Here is a 23,704-nt window from a genome sequence, read left to right on the forward strand (position 1 = left end):
AGAGGCACCTTAGGTTGACATCTCTCTTGTGGGAGCACCTAAGGGGGTTGGAGTGTTGAAGTGATGGAACAATTACTGATACTAGAATTCTGCAGAGTGAGTTCATCTCCTGATTAACATGTATATCACTGATTATTCCCAATTACATCTTTGTGCATCACTGGTGATAACCACATGGATTATTCATTACACTATGACCTGAAAATTAAAGGAGAATGAAGTTTTCTAAATAAGAGAAATAGCACTGACTCAGAAACGTGTGCATGTAGGGAACCAGTAATCCTACACTCAAGCCCTGCATGGAAGAAGCCCTTAATGATGCTATCAGAAAAACCTAGAGAGAAAATTATAAAGTTTCCTGTATTCCTATAGAGACCATATGTGTGTAAGAGAGTATGTGTGTGCATGTGTGCATGTTGGGGATGTAGAGGAGACTGTTTAGGAAATAGGCAAGTTCCATCCACAAAAACAATAAGCAGGAGGTCTTCATACACCTGCCCTTGCCATCTTGTCTAGCAAGGAAAACAGCTGTACACCTTGGGTGGGATTCTACAGCCAAGTGTGGGATGAGTATGATGCTATGAAAACAGGATCCTTACCCAGAGGTGTGATACTTGGATTGTGTTCCCTCCTTTGTTTTTCCATGGTATCTTTCTGCTATCCTTATATAACTATTCTTGTACTCTTATGTAGTTGCTTATTTACTCCACCTTGATTGTGACCTACTTAAGGGTAGGGGCCTTCTTATAAATTGCTGCGAATACTCTACTGAGTTTCTGACATGTATTAGGTAATCAATTATATATTTTGCACAAAATATAGTCTTAACACAACATTGACTTTATCTTTTCATATTTCACAACCTTAGGATTTCCAAAGGACATGATGAAATTATTGGAAGGTTTTCTAACCACATGTTTTCTCTATTTATTGTTAATGCAGCTCTTTTTTCAGGTACTGATATTCCCTTCAGAGTCTCCTTTAAAAAATGTCTTCTATGGCTCTAGAAAAATAGAACTATGCCACCCGAATATTTTGGAAAAATATAAAGAAAAAATAAACTGTTCCTCTACTACAGCAGGAGGATCAGTGAAGTCAATGCCACTTGCTTTCTTCTATAAGGGATCTGGGTGAGAATGCTCAAGTCACACTGGAAAGACTTCCCCTGGAAGTGCAAAGAGCATTCTTCAAGATCCTTTAGCTGGATGGTTCCATCGCTTTGATCTGGCTCTCAATGAAGGACCTCCTACAAAGAGCTGGGCATGCCCCATGAGTTCTGACTTCCCTGTGACCAAGCTATTTACTTCTCAGTACATATTAATAGGCTCCTTTTTTTAGTCTGCAATAACTTGTCATTGTGATAATGCTGAAAGATAGAACTGCTCCCATGTGATGATAAAATCAGAGTTCTGAACCTACAGAAGTGAGGGCTCCATCATTCTCGATTTTTTTTAATTATATATATATATTTAATTTAAAACATTTTTTAAGGTGAACAAATTTTACATATTTCATATATACAGATTTAGGAACATAATGAAACTTCCCTCCCAACAAGCTCCCACACTTCCTCCTCCTTCCTCTCTTATTCTCTCTCTTAATTTTTACAATGATCTACTTCCAGTCTATTTTATACTCATAAGATTAACCCTACAATAAGTAAACAGTTCAACAAATAGTAAGAAGAAAAAAAAAAAAAAACACTGTTCCCCAACAGTAGAGACAAGAGCTGTAAACAAGCATCAAATCTCAAAGTGTCACTCTACATCACCCTCTCCTTTATCAATACCACCACAGTCCTCAAGTGTTTTAACTTTTACTCTGTTTATAGAAAAAGAGAAAACATTATACAAGACTCCTAGGGAGGGTGATTAAGACTCTGTGTGGGACACCCACTTCCTGTATTGAAGATCCCGGGTTATAATTCCATCTCTGCTTACAAGTTTCCTCTAAATTTGCACCCTGGGAGGCAGCAAGTGAACGGATCAAATACTTGGATACCTGCTACCCACATTCTAGAGACCCAAACTGGGTTTCAGGCTTCTGATTTCATCTTGGCCCATCCCTGGCTATTGTTGACATTTGAAGAATGCATGACTAGATTTTAAGGTCTTTCTCCATCTCACCCTGTTTTTCAGTCTCTCTGAATTCAAATAAATAATTAAAAAATATTTCATCTACCACATTCCAAACTCATCAACTCTTCTCTGTAACATATAAACACATTGATACATATGTATATGCATGTATGTGCATGTATATGTATACATATATGTGTATATTGACTTGCATATGTGTATATCTGTGTATATACATTCATCTATGTACATTTGTATATGGTTGTGTATATGCATTAATCGCCTTTCTACTTCTTTAATACTGAATTCTTGTATTGTGTGTGAATGCCATTCTCTCCTTTTATAGCGACCCTCTGCGTTACAAATTTTTCATTCAACAAAATTCTATAAAATGCTTATTATAATCCAGAAACTATTAGCTGGCAGAAATTTCCTCTTATTCTCATCACAACTTTCCGAGGTCAGCATTCCTTTCTCAATTTGCAAAGAAGGAAATAGTCACAGGGCGTTTGAGGATGAAATAGATGGCAAATACACAGTGAGATTTAAGAGATTTGAAACAAGATCATTCTGATTCCAAAACACTTTTTCTTGTTTATTTCTTGTACTGCTTCCTTCCTCTATCAAAATCTGGGCTCTATAAAAGCTGAGACCTTGTCTTTATTGCAAATGACTGTACCTACAAATCCTAAAAGAGATTGGTACATAGTATTTATTCAATTATTAGTAGTTGAATAAGTTAATGGATATATACTTGAATTTCCCTTCCACTTTCAAAGACATGGAGTGTAAAGATCTGTTCTTTTGATCTTTTTATCTTTTTGTTCTCAATAACCTGAGGTTCTCATCCTACTCATCGCCTTGTGAATGTCTTATGATTCTTCCTTGTTCCTAGGAGTAAAGTTGGCCGAATTAGAGCTTACTGTTTTTCACTTATAGGCTTCCTGTTCCTTATTTCCAATTATTTCTCATTCCTGGCTGTTTCTGGTACATCCTGCACGGGAGATGGAAGTGAAACAATTTGGTGCAGCTATCAGCCGCTCTATGACCTCAGAATACCTTCAGGCCAAATCTAATTTTTCTTTTGCCTCATGGACACATATTAACCCAGTTTTCAGTATGCAGTAGCTTGGCATGGCTCAGATCAACGTTTTTCAGATAACAGAATCCCTATGCTCAGCTAACTTCCTCACCAGATTTTCTGCTGAGCAGACAGGTGACATCTTAAAGAACAGACATAGCTGGTGGGTGTGCTTCTTCCGTAAGCCTCTATCCCCTGGCACTGTGCATCTGTGAAACTGTTTTTCCATAAGACCATGTTCCACCTCTTCTTTACCCCTTCCCTGACCCTAGATCTCATAACACTAATCGATAGATTGTGAGATACGCCTTTTGGGGAAGTCTTTAAGCTGCTTCAAGTCTCTGATTGCATCTTTCCTCTTATTATGCTGTTTCTTTCATGGAATTTAGTGGATCAGCTTCAAATTTTTGATGTGCAGCCATTTCCTGCATGGAATTTGGTACCACCCCAACACCTTCTTTACTGTATCATTTTGGATTGTAGCTAGAAGAGCAAGAAATAAACAAGAAAAAGGTCTTCGCTATTGTTTAAATGTAGATTCCCAGATCCCACTCTTGAAGAGTCTGATTGTTGATCTGAACTTTGATCTGCAAATGTACATCCATAAAAGTTCGCAATGTGATCGCAACACATATCTTGTCTCAGCAACACAATGCTGAGTGTTCAATGTAGATAAAGAACAAAAGAGAAAAATGGGGCATACCATTGCTGCCTTAGCTGGAAGACAAATTCTTCCAGGGATAGAGGGCTAGTTTTATTTATCTTCATATCCAACACATTGCTTATGAAATAATTAAAACATCTGATCAAATTCCCATCTTACTAAGGCCCCTATATAAAGTAGAGACTGGAAATAAAGAGTTAAGTCAGTTTTCAGGTAAACACAAATGAGGAAGAGGAAGAGAAAGCAGAGGCTGCCTCTAGAGATTTGAAAGGACTTAAATGTTAGCACTAACATATTGAACCTAATTCTCTGCCTCAGAGGTAGTCGGGGCAATCACCCGAGAGATCAATGCTTGCTCTCCCCTGGGGACAAACTCACTCCTGTCTTTCCTATTCCACAGCCCAAATCTCATTTCTGACCAACTGCCCAAGACAGAGAATAGTTGTTGTTTTGTTCTTCTCTTTCCGTGAAAAATTCATTTAGGACATAACATCATAATTCTCCACTCCCACTCGTTTTTCTTCTTTTTGCGAAAATCAATAACCTATAGGGCTGGATTTTATGAAGGCTGCAGCAGTTAGGAGAAAATAAAGGAATGAATCTTTTGGCTCATCATATTTCACACACCCACCTGCTTACTGCCTTTGTGCCAGCTTGGAGAGACTCGGGGAACATCGAGGTACGGATGCATGTGTCTGCGCAGTGTGCATGACTGGGTGGAAAGGAGGACATTCATGAGGTGGGAAGGGAGAAAACACACATGGATTCAGGTGCCTAAACTATTCTATGAGTAGAAGGCAATGATTAAATAGATGTTGACTAAGTGGCTACTAACGGACAAACTTAATTCATTAAGAAACGGATATACTCAAAGTGGAAGTTCTCTCCTCCCTTCAGAGAAAGGTACCTCCTTCTTTGATGGCCCCGTTCTTCCCACTGGGATCTCACTCACAGAGATCTTTCATTTTCATTTAGGTCTTTTTTTTTTTTTTCCAGAGTGTCTTGGCTTTCCATGCCTAGAATACTCTCATGGGCTCTTCAGCCAGATCTGAATGCCTTAAGGGCTGATTCTGAGGCCAGAGTGCTGTTTAGGACATCTGCCATCCTATGCGTCTGCTATGTATCTCGCTTCCCATGTTGGATCGTTCTCTCCCTTTTTGATTCTATCAGTATTAGCAGACACTAGTCTTGTCTGTGTGATCCCTTTGACTCTTAGACCTCTCAGAGTCATCAATTGTGTACTGAAATTGATCACTTGGACTAGTGAGATGGCATTGGTACATGCCACCTTGATGGGATTGTATTGGAATCCCCTGGCACATTTCTAACTCCACCATTTGGGGCAAGTCCGATTGAGCATGTCCCAAATTGTACATCTCCTCTCTCTCTTTTCCCCACTCTTATATTTAAGAGGGATCACTTTTCAGTTAAAATTTAAACACCTAAGAATAACTGTGTGTTAATTACAGAGTTCAACCACTAGTACTAGAACAACAACAACAACAACAACAACAAATACTAAAAAGGATAAAGTACTACATTGTACATCAACAGTCAGGACAAGAGCTGATCAGGTCATTGTTTCTTATAGTGTCCATTTCACTTCTACAGGTTTCCCCTTTGGTGTTCAGTTAGTCATCACCGATCAGAGAAAACAAATGATATTTTTCTCTTTGGGACTGGCTTAATTCACTCAGCATGATGTTTTCTAGATTCCTCCATCTTGTTGCAAATGACCGGGTTTCATTGTTTTTTACTGCTGTATAGTCTGTGAATCCTAAAGGCTTCCATAGCCTTGGCAACTCATGACTAGAGCCTAGGGAGATTTCTGACGCCATAAACAAGAGTGTCAAATTGTTAAGTCAACAACAGGAGTCACTGTGTACTTATGTCTCATGTGGGATCTGTCCTTAATGTGTTGTCCAATGTCAAGTGATGCTATAACTAGTACTAAAACAGTATTTTTACACTTTGTGTTTCTGTGTGGGTGCAAACTGATGAAATCTTTACTTAGTATATACTGAATCGAACTTCTGTATATAAAGATAATTGAAAATGAAAAAAAAAACTGGTGTTAAATTGGAATTTGCATTGAAAATTAATTAATTTTTATAAAATATCATGTAGGATCTCTGTCTTTAATGTGCTGTACACTGTTATTTAATGCTATAACTAGTATTCCAACAGTATTTTTTCACTTTGTGTTGCTATGTGGGGGCAAACTGTTGAAATATTTACTTAATATGTACTAAGCTGATCTTCTGTATATAAAGAGAATTGAAAATGAATCTTGATGTGAATGGAAGGGGAGAGGGAGCCGGAAAGGGGAGGGTTGCGGGTGGGAGGGAAGTTATGGGCGGGGGAAGCCATTGTAATCTTTGGAAATTTATATTCATTAAATAAAAGTTAAAAAAAATTTTTTTAAATTAAAAAAAAAAGAAACGGATATATACAGATCCAAGATGGCTGAACAGGGAAAAGTTGCACTGACCGTAATCGGCAAACACCAGAAAAATAAAGGCAGGCCCACATTCCAAGGGTACTGAATGAGAGACATCTTCAGAATCTTCAGTGCAGAATGGACAAAAGAGAAAAGACTCCAAGGAGCAATGAGGAGAGAAAACAGACTTGTAGCCATCAGCTGTGCACTTTCAGTGCTTCTGGCACAGTTTGGCTGGTGCCTGGCTGAGAAGAGTCATCTTCCAAGGCAAGGTGACAGGAGGCTGCTGCAGCCCACGCCACTGGTGACTTTGAGGTAGAATTCCACCACCCCTGCTGGCCGGTGCAGCCCTGAGCGACTGCTTTCTTCTATGAAGGGAGATCACGTTGCCTCTCTTCCTTCCCCACACCAAGATGCCAGTTTCAACTTGCTGAAGTGGAGCAGGCAATCTCTGTCCTGACTCAGGGAATCCCAGGCAGTTTGCTCCGGGACAGGGCAGCTCTCAGATGAGAATGGTTCTTCTTTTTCTTTGTTAAAAAGGTCATAACAACTGGAACAATTCGCCAGTGAACTGGAAGCAAGTTACCTATCCAACCACATCTTTAATGTAGCTGCTATGCAAGACAATTTGGCCTCAGCTGATAGGTTGATGCCATAAAAGGTATGTCATCTTATGAGAAGACTTACTGCTGTTACATTTAACAACACCTGATATTTCTAGCAAATAACCACAAAAACTGTAGCATAACTTTTGCTTTAATCCAGAGTATTCAACTGTTCCACAGTGAGTTTTGGTTTTCAGTCATTTGTGTTATGATATTCCTGTAATTATTTGTAAGTCATTCATTTGGGTATCCCTGTAATAGTATATCTATTATGTCATTAAGCATTTTCCCGAATGAGTGTCTTCATCTCCAAAAATTTTATGAGAGTGGAACAGAATTTTTTATGAATGATAGTGATATCTTTGGAAAAGAAATAACAGTGACTTGGTCCAGTTAAAAAAGAAATTGCCTATCTGTTTGCTCCCTAACACTTCTTGTCCAGCCCACCATCCTCCCACCCCAATCCTGCTAGTCCCATGCAATTCTCTGGAGTTCTTTTTTTTCCAGGATCACCATTGCAGCTTCCACATTAAATTTTTGACATGTTCCTAATTTGACCAACAACCCCAAAGTTCTAGGCTTTATGGATCAGATTAACTTAGTTCTGTAGAAATGGTTATTTATTTATAAGATGCATTACCTTCTGCTATGACTCTTCCTATGGCCACGATTTTGTACATTTTGAAATAAAATTTAATTCTAACAAATTAGGCATAAGTGTTGAGACCGATGATCATCCAATATATAGCAAAAAATAAAAGCACTGGTTTATGTTGGCATGAAATTAAGGCGATAACAACAGTAATAATATGGTGACAATGCTAAATATGAAGGCTTGTAAAAATGGATAGAGGTGCTAGATATTAACTTCCTTCAGTCTCAGTGGTAGGCTCCTTAAAGCAAAATGGTTTTGAATGGACAGACATTTAAATTACATCATAATTCTCGATTCTCTTTCTCATTCCAGGAAATGTTTAGTGCTTTCCTGTACAAAAAAAAAAAAAAAAAAAAAAAAAAAAAAAAAAAAAAAAAAGCTCAAATATATAGGAGTTACCTAGTCACAATATTTTTTTAACAATTTATTTATTTATTAGAAAGGAAGGGAAATGGAGAGAGAGGGAGAGAGAAAGACAGACAGTGAGAGAGGCAGAGAGAGATATCAACCTATCTTCCATCCACTGGCTCAGTCCCCAAATGGCCACAGTAAGCAAGGCAGGGCCAGGTTGAAGCCAAGAGCCAGAAACTCCATCCAGGTCTGCTACATGGGTAGCAGGGGCCAAAGTACTTAAGCCACTTTCTATTGCCCTCCCAGGTACAAGCAGAGCAGAGCAGCTGGGATTGTAAACATCATTCCCACATAGGATACTTGAGTTACAAATGGTAGTTTAACCAATTGCACAATGCTGGACCCAGAATATATTTTAAGAAGGATAAAATGCAAAGAGATGAATCTTCCCTCCTATATAATATATCAAATGTTTATAATTTAGCATAGTTTTTTAGTTTGCAGTGGACTATTTTGAATATCAAAAGATTATACACTTGGGGTGAATGTTTGGCATAGTGGTTAAGATACTGGTTAGAACTCTTGCATCTCACAATAGAGTAACAGGGTTTGACACATGGTGTTGGCTCTTTTTTTTTTTTTTTTTTTTTTTTTTTTTTTTTTTTTTTTTTTTTTTGACAGGCAGAGTGGATAGTGAGAGAGAGACAGAAAGAAAGGTCTTCCTTTTTGCCCCTGGTTCACCTTCCAATGGCCGCTGCGGCTGGCGCATCTTGCTGATCCGAAGCCAGGGGCCAGGTGCTTCTCCTGGTCTCCCATGAGGGTGCAGGGCCCAAGCACTTGGGCCATCCTCCACTGCCTTCCCGGGCCATAGCAGAGAGCTGGCCTGGAAGAGGGGCAACCGGGATAGAATCCGGCTCCCCAACCGGGATGAGAACCCGGTGTGCCGGCGCCGCAAGGCGGAGGATTAGCCTGTTAAGCCACGGCGCCGGCCACATGGTGTTGGCTCTTGATTCCACTTCCTGCTAATTCAGATTGACCTTGGGAAGTAGCAATGATGGCTCAAGTAATTTAGTGCCTGCCATCTATGCTGAGAGACCTGGATTGATTTTCTGGATTCTGGCCATTGAAGGCATTTACAGAGTGAACCAGTGGATGGAATATTCATTCTCTTTCTCTTTCTGCTTCAGAAATGTATGTTTCAAAAATATTGTGTGGGACAAAGACAGAGATTTTTCAGGGAGAAAATGCAAAAAGAAAAGTCAAATCCGTCTCCTGTACAAATATCCCTTTCGTCTATGCACCTCCTATAACCATTGCTAGGTGATCACATTCCAGCTTTGGGGAGGAGGTATGGATACAAGCAATGAGAATTTGACAAGTTGCTGTTAAATTCAAAACCGTTGGGTACATAAATGTCTCTGAGTCAGACTACTTTTGTTGTACTCATAATAGTTTTAAAAGTCAAAAAGTAAAAACAAAAATCATACTTAAATTCCATATGTTCATATCTGAAGGAAGCCTCATGTGTCAGTTGGTCTACCCTCTCCATGGTAAGTTGTCATACTGCCTAGTCTAAGTGTCTTAGAGTGATGGGAAATCAGCCCCATGAAAGAGATGCACTTAAGATGACTTTAAGCTACCTAGTATTTTATTTCTCTTGACAAACAATTTATTTATTCAGTAATTAAGCCAGCCTTGATTAAGTGCCCCCCAAGTACTAGGGCCTCCTCTTAGCATGAAAATCTCCACATTATGAGTTCTAGCTAATTGGTTATTCACTACCAGTTTCAAAATTAAGAACTCTTCCTGGGGCCGGTGCCCTGGCTCACTTGGTTAATCATCCACCTGCCACGCCGGCATCCCATATGGGTACCGGGTTCTAGTCCCAGTTGCTCCTCTTCCAGTCCAGCTCTCTGCTGTGGCCCAGGAGGGCAGTGGAGTATGGCCCAAGTGCTTGGGCCCCTGCACCTTCATGGGAGACCAGGGAGAATCACCTAGCTCCTGGCTTTGGTTTTTAGTTTGCAGTGGACTATTTTGAATATCAAAAGATTATACACTTGGGGTGAATGTTTGGCCTAGTAGTTAAGATACTGGTTAGAACTCTTGCATCTCACAATAGAGTAACAGGGTAATGGCAGCACCAGCCGTCGCGGCCATTTGGGGAGTGAACCAATGGAAGGAAGACCTTTCTCTCTGTCTCTCTCTCTCTCACTGTCTATAACTCTACCTGTCAAATTAAAAAAAAAAAAAAAAAAAAAAACACCTCCTCATGCCTAAATCTACATCTTCTGTTCTATATGAGGATCTTGATGGTTTTCTGCCATGTGGAACCTTCTTTCCAAAGGGACCTAGAATCTTGAAGTAGTATTGTAGCAATGAGACTAAAACTCTCTCTTCAGATGCATGCCACACTCATTAAATAACTACAGATAAATTCTGCATCGTCTCACATACATGTGGGATCTAAAAATGCTGAACTCATACAAGTAGAGATTAGAGTGATGGTTACCAGAGGGTAGCAAGATAAAGAATGAAATGGGAAGTTGTGAATCAAAGGGTAAAATGTTTCCGACAACAGGAAGAGTAAACTTTGAGATCTATTGCACAGTATGGTGACTACAGTCAGTAATGATATATTGCATATTTCAAAATAACTAAATGAATTTCAAATGTCTCACCAAAAAAGTGATAAAGCAAAGTGATATCTGTCAAGTATCATGATTTTATCATCATCTACAGGTATCAAAACATCACATTATATCTCATTAACGTATATAATCATGGTTTTTAAACTAGAAATTATATTAATTTTAACCCCCCATAACACTGAGTAGGCAGAGTAGATTAGTGAGAGATAATATGTAGGTATCTCTGTAGTTATTTTAATTACTCAGGAGAATTAATGATGAAAAATACTAATTATCAAAAAGAAAGTATACTCCATCTTCAAAAATTCAGCTACTGCTGCAGATTCAGGTGCCTTCAAGGTGCAGATGGTACTTATAAGTCACAACCACTTTTAAGAAGTCTGAACCTCTGTGCAGACAAGAAATCTCAGATTCTCCACTTGTAAAATGGGAACTACTCTAACCTTCCTTTCACAAGAAGGTCATTCGCAAGATTCTAGGAAAGTTTAGACACCAATGAAGTAAAAATTCTGTCTACAATACAAAGCATATACAGTTATCAGCAGCAGGATATAGTAAAGATTAAATCAAAATTACCCAGAGGATAATCTTAGAAATCTTAATTTTTAACTGGTTGTGAAGTATAAGAGAGATAGTTGTTCTAAAGTTCCAAAGTGTCATGTGCCTGCCCCAAGTCTGCCAGTTCTGTAAGCACTGTCCTCTGAAATTTGCATCTCAGAGCCTCAAGTTATGGAATCTATTAGAGCAAGAGGTCTGCCCTCAAGGTGATCAAACACTCCAGAACCTGTGAAATAATCAGGTTCCTAGTACTTCCTTCACTTCAAAAATACCCCTGTGTAGATCAATAATTATATGGACATTCTAAACATAGCTTCCTTCCCATAGGACAAGGCAGAGGTGGCCTCAGATACACATTTTCCTATCAGCAGTGTTCCAAGAAAGTTATGAGGATAGATTGAATGTTAGCAATATAACACAGAACTCCCCAGAAATGTTCTCATTGGCAAGAAACTAATCTATGCTTCGCAAAACATGAGCTGTCATTAATCCACTTCTGTTTCATTCTAGAAAATAATGTGTATCCCTGCAACTAGTTTTGTTTGTGCTTAAAAAACTATGGCCTATTCTATAGTAGAGTCTTATGGAAGGTAAGTACCCACATAGCATAACCATGACACCAATGCAGAGAGTGTATTTGTACCTCATTTCACACCCTGCAAAGAATCTGTTACAATTATTTAACTAATTCTCAAAATCTGTAAGTGATCCTAATTTTGCAACCCAAAAGCAAAATTCTAACTCATGATTGAGCAACAATTATTCTTGAGTTGATGCTGCTAGTATTTTGTTCTAGTGTCTCTACATCAGATTACATCTCATTGTTATTGTTGGTTGTGATTATGGTTACAACCATCACCTTGGCAGAAATGGACTGGGGTCAGGAAACGATTAAGCATGTTGGAGTCCTTTAAATTATCTCACAGCTTCTTCCTTTGCCATCCTCTAACACTTACTGATTTTTTTTTTCACCTGATGATCAGTTGATCTAGCGTAGAAGGCTCTCCCTTCACCAGCTGCGTATCTCCAACGTGGTCTTTAGCTGCCTACCTTCTCCAAGAAGCCCTCCTTGGCACCCAGATCCATGGAGTTTTACTCTTCCATGAGCTCTGATACTGACCTACAGAATTACATACTTGGAAGTGCAGTTATTGACTGTTTCTAGATGGCAAGTTCTATTTCCCTAGCACCTTTCAAACTCACTGTGGGCACAGGTTGTACTTCTTCACTGCACGCACAGCCAAGGACACAGAAAGGTAGAATGCAGGGCAGCCACAGGCAGGGCAATTCACAATGGTGACTGAATCCTCCTGGGACATGTAGGCTTGTCTCATTTCCCCCTTAGACTGTGAAAGGGAGAAGTCAGTACCAGGGACCACCAGAATCGGTGCCTTCCCTTATCCCCCCCTGGCCTTGTACACAACTGGGTCCTATAAGTTTTAGTCCAGGGCAGGTGGATGTAGGCAGGCCTGGACAGATCTCTACGTGGAAACGTCCTTTCCTGAGGCTGGAATGTGTTAATAACTGTGACAGCTTCTGAGTTCTGACGTGTTCACATCTGTAACCACCATGTGGACCAAGCTCCATCCCTGCCACAGGCTATAATATCCATCCTTGTGGGGCTTCATATCAATCATGACAGGCTCTACCATTTCAACCCTGTTAATTTAACTCGTGTTTCAAAGTGCTGGAGAAATCTCAGAGGGAGAAATGGGAGCAGGGTGCACGACTGTAAAAAATCCATCCCGTCATTAAACACTATGTGGGTATGTTTTCATATTGTAGAGCCTTTTCACTAACTGCCTGGGATACTCTTTCCCAGGAACCCACAGTGCCATACACTTCCCTCCTTGAAACCTTTACTCAGATGTTACCTTCACAGGGAGGCCTGTCCTGACCACTAGACTTACACTTGCTCTTGTTCCCATCCTGCTAGCATTCCTAGAACTCTTTCTCTTTACCCTGCTCCTTTTCTAAGACACAATAAGACATATTTATTCATTCTATGTATGAATTATTGTTTCTCCCCTCATTTGGATTAAACTGTGTAGGTGGCAATTTTGTGTTGCTTTGTTTACTGATGCAATACAAGTACCTAGGATAGCTCCAGGTACTTGGTGGATATTCAATAAAATATTTTATAAGAATAGAAAGCAAGAATGAATGTTCCATTCATACCAAACCCTAGGTGTTTGGAGAATGGCTCACCCAGAGATAGCACAGTAAGACAAGGTGCCAGGTGCCCTTCAAGGATTTAGAATTACCTGGAAATATGAAAGCACTGATATGAGGTCTCTAAGGATGGATCTCAGAATCCTCTCTGTAACACGTGACACCCATGGGATCTCTGCTCTTACAAACTGTGACCCTCAAAGGGGGCATGTTAACAGTACTGTTTGCTAAAAACGTAAGAGTTTGAGATGGTAAACCTGGAAAAATACACATCATTCTCCCCCACTTGCCATGGAGAGAGCAATCACACCATGTTCCCAACATCAGACACAGCATTTCAGCAGGGAGTAGCACAGAGGAGCATACATCAAGGTCTCTATAGTCTGGACCCAGGAGACAAGAACGGAGAAATGAGAATGAGGTAGTAAGACAATTCTACAGAATCCAAATACTCACTAAATCTCTATTATAACTCAACCTCTATTCTGGTTATTGGAGATATGATGATAATACCCTATGGTGTCTACTGAGGATATAGGAAAAGCCTTTATAGGATATAGGAAAAGTCTACAGGTGCATCACTATAATGCAGTACTCTAAGGTCACTGTATAGAAAGTGCTATGGGAACCTGAAATGATGGTGAATAATGTTTTCTCATAAATGTAAGGAAAGATATAGTCACAGAGAATCATTGCCTTTGGATCTTGAAGAATAACTAGGAGTTTACTAAAAGGAGAGGGTGGATACTTCAGGAAGAAAGAAATGGTGATAGCAAGATACAGATACAAGGGTGGCCATGTCTGGGAATGGTAAGACCCTATACTTTCCAGAAGAGCTCCTTTAACGCATAGTCCCAGGTTATGTCTGTTCCTCTTAGCTTCTCTCCCAGGACACTAGACAGTGAATAAATACGCTGAGTAAATGCTGAGAGAATGAAAGGAATCAGGGCCCCACCAGTTCATTTGTCATGGATCCCAGGACATTTCTTTATTTGTAGTAGAAAAGTTGATGGTTTTGTAGACCCACTTAAATGCTCCACTTTTAATAATCTGGGCTCTGACTTTGCCGGCAATAAACTTTCCCTTCTGAAGGTGATGATTAAACCCTGTAGGCAAGAGACGTACTGATGCATCTGATCCCAGAGTGCTTGGCACAAGTTTGGGTTGGGGTCTTCACTCAGAAAATAAGGAGGGTTATTATGTAGTGGTGGCTGTGGGAAACATTAAGCGGGAAACATTCAGCATATTAGATAGGCCACTCAAATGTTGGCAACTAGTGGTGATCATGAATGGATACTTAATATCACTATTGATCCATTTGTAGAACAGCAATACAAGGCTCTAGGACTTTCTGTTGTCCTAAGGTTAAAATGAATAATGAAATGAAACTTCAATGGCATCTAATGCAAAGTAGGCATTTGGAAGTTAGATAATGTTATTAAGAATTACGACTGATTTTTAGGATTCTTGTCTAGAGTGCTGCCCTGAGGAGTCAGGGGACAGTGACCTCACACTGGGCTTTACATTACACTAGCTGCATCATCCAAGGCAGATGACTTTGCTCTCTGAGCACCAGTTTCTTAAGAGTTACAGTCACGCTTAAATATGACTAGAGGGATAAAACAACTTTGCACACATCCTTACAAGACTCCTTGGGTTCCAGCCTCTCCTTGGTCCCAGGACAGGTGCCAAGGTTGATGAGACGAGAGGACTGGAGCTTCTTCACAACCGGTGAAGACACAGGATGCAGAGAAAATATCTGAACTCAGTGAGGAGACTCTGACCCTGTGCCCAAAAGAACACGTGTGGAGGCTCCACTGCCAGCAGCCCTGCTGCTGTGGTTCTGCTGCCCCTTGGGCTGACGCACTGCAGAGAAAAGCAGCCCCTTCCAGCTCCTAGTATGGTGCTAAATGGAAGGAAAAGCTTCCTGCCAGCAGCAAGCAGAAAATGATGGGAGCGTGGCAGCGAAAGTCTCCATCTTACTCTCCACTGTGGCACTTAACTTACTGAACTATAATTGCAGGATTTACTTATCTGTGTTTGCTGCCAGATCATGAGATCACTCAAGGCAGGGACTGTGTTTTATTTGAATCTACATTCACAGCATCTTGAAAAGTACCTGGGACCATAAATATTTGTTGAATGTAAAAGATAATAAATACATGGGTAACAGTAGTAGTATCAACAAGAACGGAAATATCGCTACTTTATTTTACTCTGAACAAGCACGATGCTAAACACCACATACACATTGCACCAGTTAATCTTCAGGGTAGGACTAAAGGATATATACTCCTATCCCTGTTTCATGGATGACGAAACAAAGATTCAGAAAGAAGAATAAACACAAACAAGTTTGGACAGCCAGCAATCAAAGAACCCAAATCCACACTGGTATCTGCTTGAGTCTGGAGTAGTGATAGAATCAGCAGTGAGGCACAGGCATGTAAATAAACTAATTGGAGGCCCCAGACCTAGAGCAAACCTCAAACTGAACTAAACTACGATGTTCACAACCCGCATTTTTTTTTAAAGGAGAGTGCATAACCATGCAATCTTGAATTCTTGCTTTCTCAGTACCAAATTTTTTTCTGCTTCTACTGGGAAGTCCACACAACAACAGTTTTACTAAAACCATCACTGGCAACGACATCCCAGAGAGCAGAGCCTGTATGTGTGGGGTAGAGGAGAAGGAGTTTTGGCACTGAAAAGTCAGCACTGGCACTTTGTTCTTTTAAAGAATGCTCTTCAATACATTTGGTTTAACTGAATCTGAATTTCTCATTGCATAGCATGTCAGAGTTTAACTGGAATTGTATGCGATGCTTTGTAAAGTCTACTTTGGTGGAAACCCTGATATTAGCCAAAGGTCACTCTCACCTATTTGTTGACAGGACAATTAGCCAGATGTAATGTGAAAATCAAGGCTCTTCAAAACACTTATTTGTTTCTTGGGTGCCTAATAATTGTAGACACTGGAAATTCTGTAATAAATTCAAAATCTACTGATATTATGAACTAATTTAATCTATGGCAATTAACTTGATTAATTCCAAGTAAAAGGGGAAGAAAGAGCAAAAACGATTCATTTTTAATGATCTTTTTATAAAAGAACTGATTCAGGACTATTTGCACAGGCACATTATACTCTGAAAAGATGATAAATGAAACAAAGATTGGTATTTCTTGGGGTCACTGTTTCCATTACTTCATCTATATGGATTAAGTTAGGGGGAGGAATTGACAACTAGGAGTATGGCTGAAAAAGGGGCCAACTGGCGACAAACTGCATACTAAAAGAAGCCTTCAGATCAAAAGGAATAAGCTCAGACCACAGGAAATAAAAACAGAGGCCTCATGGTTGGCAATGTCAGCACCATCACTACCTAGCCTGGCACTGACATGAGCCTCAGGTTCAGGTTGGTAGCAAGTTGCTGATTTATCACAGCTTGGTATAGGATATAAGCTGAGAATAAAAAAGGTGAACCACATGTGATTCTGCTTCTCCTGAAAATTTTTCTAAAGATCAATTTATTTATTTGAAAAGCAGAGTTACAGAGAGAAGGAGAGAGAGAAGGGGAGCGGAGGAAGGAAGGAAGGGGGTAGGGAGGGAAGGAGGGAGGGAGGAAGAGGAGGAGGAAGGGAGGGATCCCCCAACCATTGGTTCATTCCCCAAATGGCAGCAAAAGCTGTGGCTGGGCCAGTCTAAAGCCAGGAGTCTAGAATTCCATAAGGATCTTCCATGTGAGTGGCAAAGACCCAGATACTTGGGCCATTGTCAACTGCTTTTCCAGGCATGTTAGCAGGGAGCTGGATTGGAAGTAGAGCAGCAGAGATTCAAACCTCACCTGAGATGCCCGCATCACAGGTGGCGGATTAACCCACTGTGCCACATGCTGGTCCCTTTCCTGAAATCTACAGTGTAGTGAAGAATACGGAACATACAAATTTCAAGCTACAGTGATAGTTGCAGGTTGGAATAAGTGACTTCCCAGAAAATTTACTTAGCTCTAATGTGCCTCTTCCTTTGATATTCAGAAATCTGCAAATGGACAGGTATTTGATCTAGCAGTCAAAATACAAAATACAGATTCAGACACGTGTAGTCCATGCCCGAGAGTCTGGGCTTGATATACATCTCTGACCCTTAATCTTTTATTCCTACTAATGCAGACCTAGGAGGCAACAGTGAGGGCTCAAGCAAATGGGTTCCTACCACCCATGTAGGAAACTTGGATGGAGTTTCTAGCTCTCAACTTCAGCCTTGGCCTAACCGTAGTCATCACAGTCACTTGGGTAGTAATCAGAGGATAACAATCCTATCTCTGTGTCCATTTCTCTCTGCCTATCAACTAAATACATTAAAAATTTTAAAATATGAAAATAATAATGCCTACCTTGCCTAGGTTCCAGTATTGCATGAGAATCAAATCGAAAAGCACCTGATAAACATTAACAGTTAATAAGATATGTCATCATTTTAAATTGATTTAAAGATTACATTAAAGACATATCATGGTTAACATAATAACAAGATTAATGTGTATACTGGCTTGGAATGATGATGATGTCTACAACAAACACAAAAAGAATGAACAAAACAGAGAGAGAATTCTGGAAACGAATGGAGAAATTAGATATCTAAAAGGGTAGTGAGTGACTCAGTACCAGTGGTCAAATTTATAAATCAGCATATGCTGTCTTCTACCACAGAGCTGTCATTTTTGGAATCTCTGGGTCTGTCTGCCAGTGGAAATGGCTGTGGAAGACAATTTATGAGTTGGCCAAGTGCTCCAGACTGGAGACAATGTTATCAGGATCCAAACCACTGATGGACTTTCATTAATCTAAGATATCAGGGTGCATTGGGGAGCAGAGAGATGACAGGGAGTTAAGGAAGCGATAAAGGATGCTTGTCACAGGATCCCAGGAATAAAGGTATGGGGGGAGAGGGAAAGAGAGAAAAAGTAGAGATGGGGAACACCCATAAAGAACAGTTCTAAAGCAAAGTGTTGTGGCACAGCAGGTTAAGATGCCATCTGCAAAGTTAGCATCCCATATGGTCACTGGTTTGAGTCCTGGCTTTTGCTTCACTTCTGATCTACCTGTCTGCTAATAAGCCTGGGAAAGAAGTGGAGGATGACCCAAGTCCTTGGGCCCCTGCCACCCATGTGGGAGACCCGGATGGAGTTCCAGACTCCTGACTTCAGCCCAGGTCATTGAGGCCATTTGGGGAGTGAAAACAGTGGATGGAAGATCTTGATCTCTCTGCCTCCCCCTCTGTGTCTTTCAATTAAATAAATATTTAAAGAGAGCAGCCCTAGGAGAGACAATCACAACAGTGTTTAGAAGAAGTAGGAAAAATCAGTTATGAAGACCAAAGAAAGTGCAACATCTGACTTTACATAGAAAATTAAACAGTAAGTTACTTGGCACAGCCCATGGCCCAGAGTAAGCACTGATAAAATGTCAGTTTCATTTTACTTTCCTTTCCCTTTTCCACAGTGAGTACACTGCAATCAGATATCATTTCTCACTGCCATACAAATGCTTGGTGGTTAGGGCAAATTTGTTGCATTTCCACAGCCAAGCTTCCCTGGCAGGTAATGGGAGTTTAAAAGTCTGGAATATCTTGGCTAAGAAGGACAAAAACAAAACAGAAACAGAAACAAAACAAACAAAGAAACAAAAAAACCTCCAGAACACAACAGAAGAGACCAGGTTGGGAAGCAAGATTTTTACATGCTGAAGGAAGAGGAAGAGGATGGTGAAATACTCTTGGAAGCTTTGCAAATAAAAAACAAGTAGAAAAAAAAAACTTTGTTAAACTGAGGTGATCATGGTGACCATATGAATGCATACTTATTAAAAATATATACACTGTGCATCTAATCTTTTCTACTTTTAATACCTCACTCTATGTAACTGATACTCTATTTAAAGAGATACTAGATGGAATGTACTAGGAGATCAATGCCTTTCCTGGATTTCACAAAACAAACTGGGCTACTACTGCTGGCATTCAGTTGAAGAGCTGGACACATCTTGGGCTGTGTGTGATTGTTCCCTGTGAAAGAAGGGAGGAGAGCTACTGTCACTTACATGGCAAGGGATCAGTGTGCGTATACTTTAAAAAAGGATTTATTGATTGATTTGCAAGGTAGAGCAAGAGAGAGAAAGCGAATAAAGAAGAGGGAGAGAGACAGAGAAAGGGAGGAGAGGGCGAAGGGGAGGGGGAGAGAGAGGGAAGGGAGACAGACAGACGTCTTCCATTCACTTGTTCACTCTTCAAATGGTCACAATAGTCAGAGCTGGACAAAGCCAGGAACACCATCCAGGTTTCCAGCATGGGTACCAGAGGCCCAAGCACCTGGGCTATCTTTGCCTTCTCAGGGGCATCAGTAGGAAGCTACATTGGAAGATGACGAGCCAGGACTCAAGCCGGCATGTATATAGGAGATGCAGGTGTTACAACCTGCCGCTTAAACTGCTGCACACCATGTCTGCCCTGCTTGTGCACGTTTGATATCATAGATTCTGAGCAAAGGAGAGAGAAAATTGCCATTTTTGAGGGATTGTCATGTTCTTGAAAGTGTTACTTCATTGATCTTCACTCGTTTAACTGGCAAAATCATTGAGATGCACTGAATGGCAAATTTTCCCCAGGGATTTTGGGCTATGAGAAATCAGAGAAGAATGAGGTTAGCTCTTCTCATGCCAAACCAGCTTCCCCTGTGTTTCTCTACTTTTATTTTTTAAACTGGATGTTTCCCTGAGATGCTAGTGGGGGTCAGAAGCAGTTTCATTTAGAGACAGAGGTCTACTGTGGACTGTTATCTTCCAATGATACAGAGCAAAGAAAACCCTTTCCCCTGGGTTAGAGCCCCTTTGGGGTATCCATTCCCTAGCTCAAGTGCCATTGTTATGGACCAAATGGAAAACAATATTAGTGTTGCAAAGCACAGAATGGAAGCTCGAGAGTAGGCACCACGCTTTGTCCTCAATCCTTATGCCTAACAGCCATTACCAGTAATAGCCGTGCTTTTAAGAGCTCAGGGAATAAATACTCCACTTTATTAAGAGGAAATGATATATACAGTTACTTATGTAGTGAAACCAAATAGCAGAACTGCTGTTTGTCTATAGGATGTCTTTTGTAGTGTCACATAAATGCAAGTAGGTGTTTAAAGAGATTGATAACATGGGGTTGGTGTAGCCACACTATCTCATTGACTAAAAAAGCAATTTTCAGAACAGAGCTATAATTTTTCCTACATCTTGAATCTCCCAATTCAAGAACTATGATCCCATTCCTCAGTAAACCGAGTAGAATGCAGGATTTCTGGCTATTAAATTAATCTGGAGAGTGAAGAGCAAAATCTAGTGAGGTAAGCATGTTTTCTCTCACCTCTACCTCCTCTACTAAGCAAAATGAGTTAATGAGTTAACTCATTTCCAACCTGCAAGCTATGTGCCAATTGCTTAAATCAAATGAGAAGCCCTTTCTAGCGCAGGAGCCAGAGCTCAAGTGAAAGTTGTCAGATTTGATAAAGTGGATTTGTTCTAGAAGGAAGCATTCCCTTCCTATTTTCCAGGGTACATCTGTTTGCCAGAGAGCATTTCCCAGCTAATACCAGTTTGTCGACAGCATTTGCAATGAACTTTAATTGTGTGTTTTACCTGACAGTCTTAATTGTAATCTGACTTCCTTCAGGTAGCAATCAGCAGAGTGAAGTAATCATATCTCCCTGAAGGCCATAAACACAACCACCTGTGCCTCTTTGGTTCATGTTCCTCTTTTTAACTCCAGTACCACATGGAGAGGGGATACAGACCCTGAAACGGTAGGGTATTCTCAAAATAGCTGCTATTTTCCTGCCCTCACTGGGTGTATAATTAAACACGGACAGAGTAACTGAGGACAAAAATAATCTTATAATTTTAAATTGTAGTAAAGCTGCTGTATAAGCAGAGATTGGCTTTTCTTAGTAGGGAAGGAACTGGTCCAAATTCATGTTCCTGGCTGCCTTTACTGGCTTCTCTCAAGGTCCTCTTGGAATGCAGATTCTTGTGAATGTCAGGGACCTCCCCTCCAATACACCTCAACTGGAACGTCCATGCTGCTTCCTGTATCTTCTCTTCACATTCTCGATGCTCACTGCCTCCCTCATAAACTCCCCAAAAGGCCACTAGCCGGTCTCCATGTGTTGTGTCCAGTTTATCTTTGTCCAGATCACACCACTTCAGTTCAGGTCACAGATTTCGGCAGAAACATTCAGTGAGCTGAGTTGTCCAGAAAACGACACTGTAATTACCACTTCACAAACATCAACACTCTGCCCAAAACCTACCTAACTGAACAAAAGGAGAAAAGGTATCCAAAAGACATCATCAAGATTAAAAGCCATGGATGGGCCCAAACTGATGGAAAAATTGTGTACAACAAATCTCAATCCCGTAGTATCAATGCCTATGTAAAATATATCCAGTTGATTTTTTAAAAGGGAATATTACCATAATAGTATCATGGAGAGAGTATTTTAGGCATAGAAAGCCAAGACACTCTGGCAAAAACAAAACAAAACAAAAAACTAAATGAAAGATCTCTGGGAGTGAGATCCCAGTGGAAAGAATGGGCCATCAAAGGAGGTACCTTTCTCTGAAGGGAGGAAAGAATTTCCACTTTGACTATGACGCTATCTAAATAAGATCAGAGTTGGCGAACTCACAAGGCTTCCATAGTCTTGGCAACTCATGACAAGAGCCTAGGGTGATTACTGATGCCATAAACAAGAGTGTCAATTTGTTAAGTCAACAACAGGAGTCACTGTGCACTTATTCCTCATGTAGGATCTCTATCCTTAATGTGTTGTACAATGTGAATTAATGCTATAACTAGTACTTAAACAGTACTTTACACTTTGTCTTTCTGTGTGGGTGCAAACTGTTGAAATCTTTATTTAATATATACTAAATTGATCTTCTGTATATAAAGATAATTGAAAATGAATCTTGATGTGAATAGAATGGGAGAGGGAGCATGAGATGGGAAGGTTGCAGGTGGGAGGGAAGTTATGGGGGGGGGGAAGCCAATGTAATCCATAAGCTGTACTTTGGAAATTTATATTTGCTAAATAAAACTTAAAAAATAGTATCATGGATTCATTCATGTATATCATCCATTTTTAAATAAAATATTCATCTACAATTAGTGACAATTTACTACTGAATAAGCTTTGTCTTTCATAGAAATTTATTCATCCAATTTGCCTTTCTTAACATCCTCTCCCCACAATGTTCAAAAATAGTACAGATAACAATAAATGATTAAACATTTCCAAATATAATCAATGATTTCCTTGGGTGAAAAATTCCATAAGGCAAGTGAAAGGATAGGTATGTTAAAACTAATGATATCTTTTATAAATTACTCTCTAGAAAAAACTGTGCTTCCAGTGATAACCAATTTGTTAGTTTTCCTTTCTTAGATTAGTATTGAGTTAGCAATTATCTAATCTGTGTATTGGCTATCTATATCTGAGTGCATTATGGATACAGGTTCTATCGCATTTTTCATTGGCAGGCTCATCTATTTTTTGTTCATCAGAAAGATCTCTTACATACAAATATTACCATAGTACCCCTAATACATCTCTCTACTCCAGTACTTTTTCCTATCTCATAGAAAGGAATTTTAGTTATTTTACTTTCCTTGGGGAGGGGCATACCTGTATTATCTCCTGCACTATCCTGACTTTCATTGAGGGCCCATACTCCCCATTTCATTGAAATACTGCAGTGATTGGAAGAGAATTTTCACAGGTGATCCCATACACACTTGTCAATGTCTGCACCTTATAAGCTCCTTTCTCTCCTGTTACTACAAGTGAACTCTCCTGCTTCCCACTATAGCCAGTTCTTCCTCTTGTGTGATAGCTCTCAATCCTTTCAAAAGCAACCAAGGCTATCACACCAGCAATTTTCTCCTGTCCTCTTTCAATAACCAAATACTGGATTACCTTCATCACCAATCACCCTCTCTATTTCTCCTACTAAAAATATTCAACAGCTAAACAACCCCCTATTATTCTCATTTCCACCTTCAACTACAAGTTCGTACTTTTTATTTACAGCCAAAGTTCTTTAAACCATTGTAGAAAGTTATTTCATAGGCTCATGGAAAGTAACATTAAAAGGTAAGTTTATTTTGGTGCAAAAATGTTTTGAAATCAGGGGCTGGCATTGTGGTGCAGTGGGTTAAGCTATCACCTTGACAGCGGTGTCAACATACAAGAATGCAGTTCGAGTCCCAGCTGCTCTGTTACTGAACCAGCTTCCTGCTAATGCCTTAGGGAAGCAGCGGAAGATGGCCAAAGTACTTGCCACCACATGTGGAAGACCAAGAGAGAGCTTTGGTCTGTGGATTCAGCCTGTTCCAGACCTGACTGTTGC

Source organism: Lepus europaeus, chromosome 13 (assembly GCF_033115175.1).
Source record: "Lepus europaeus isolate LE1 chromosome 13, mLepTim1.pri, whole genome shotgun sequence".
Lineage (NCBI taxonomy): Eukaryota > Metazoa > Chordata > Mammalia > Lagomorpha > Leporidae > Lepus > Lepus europaeus.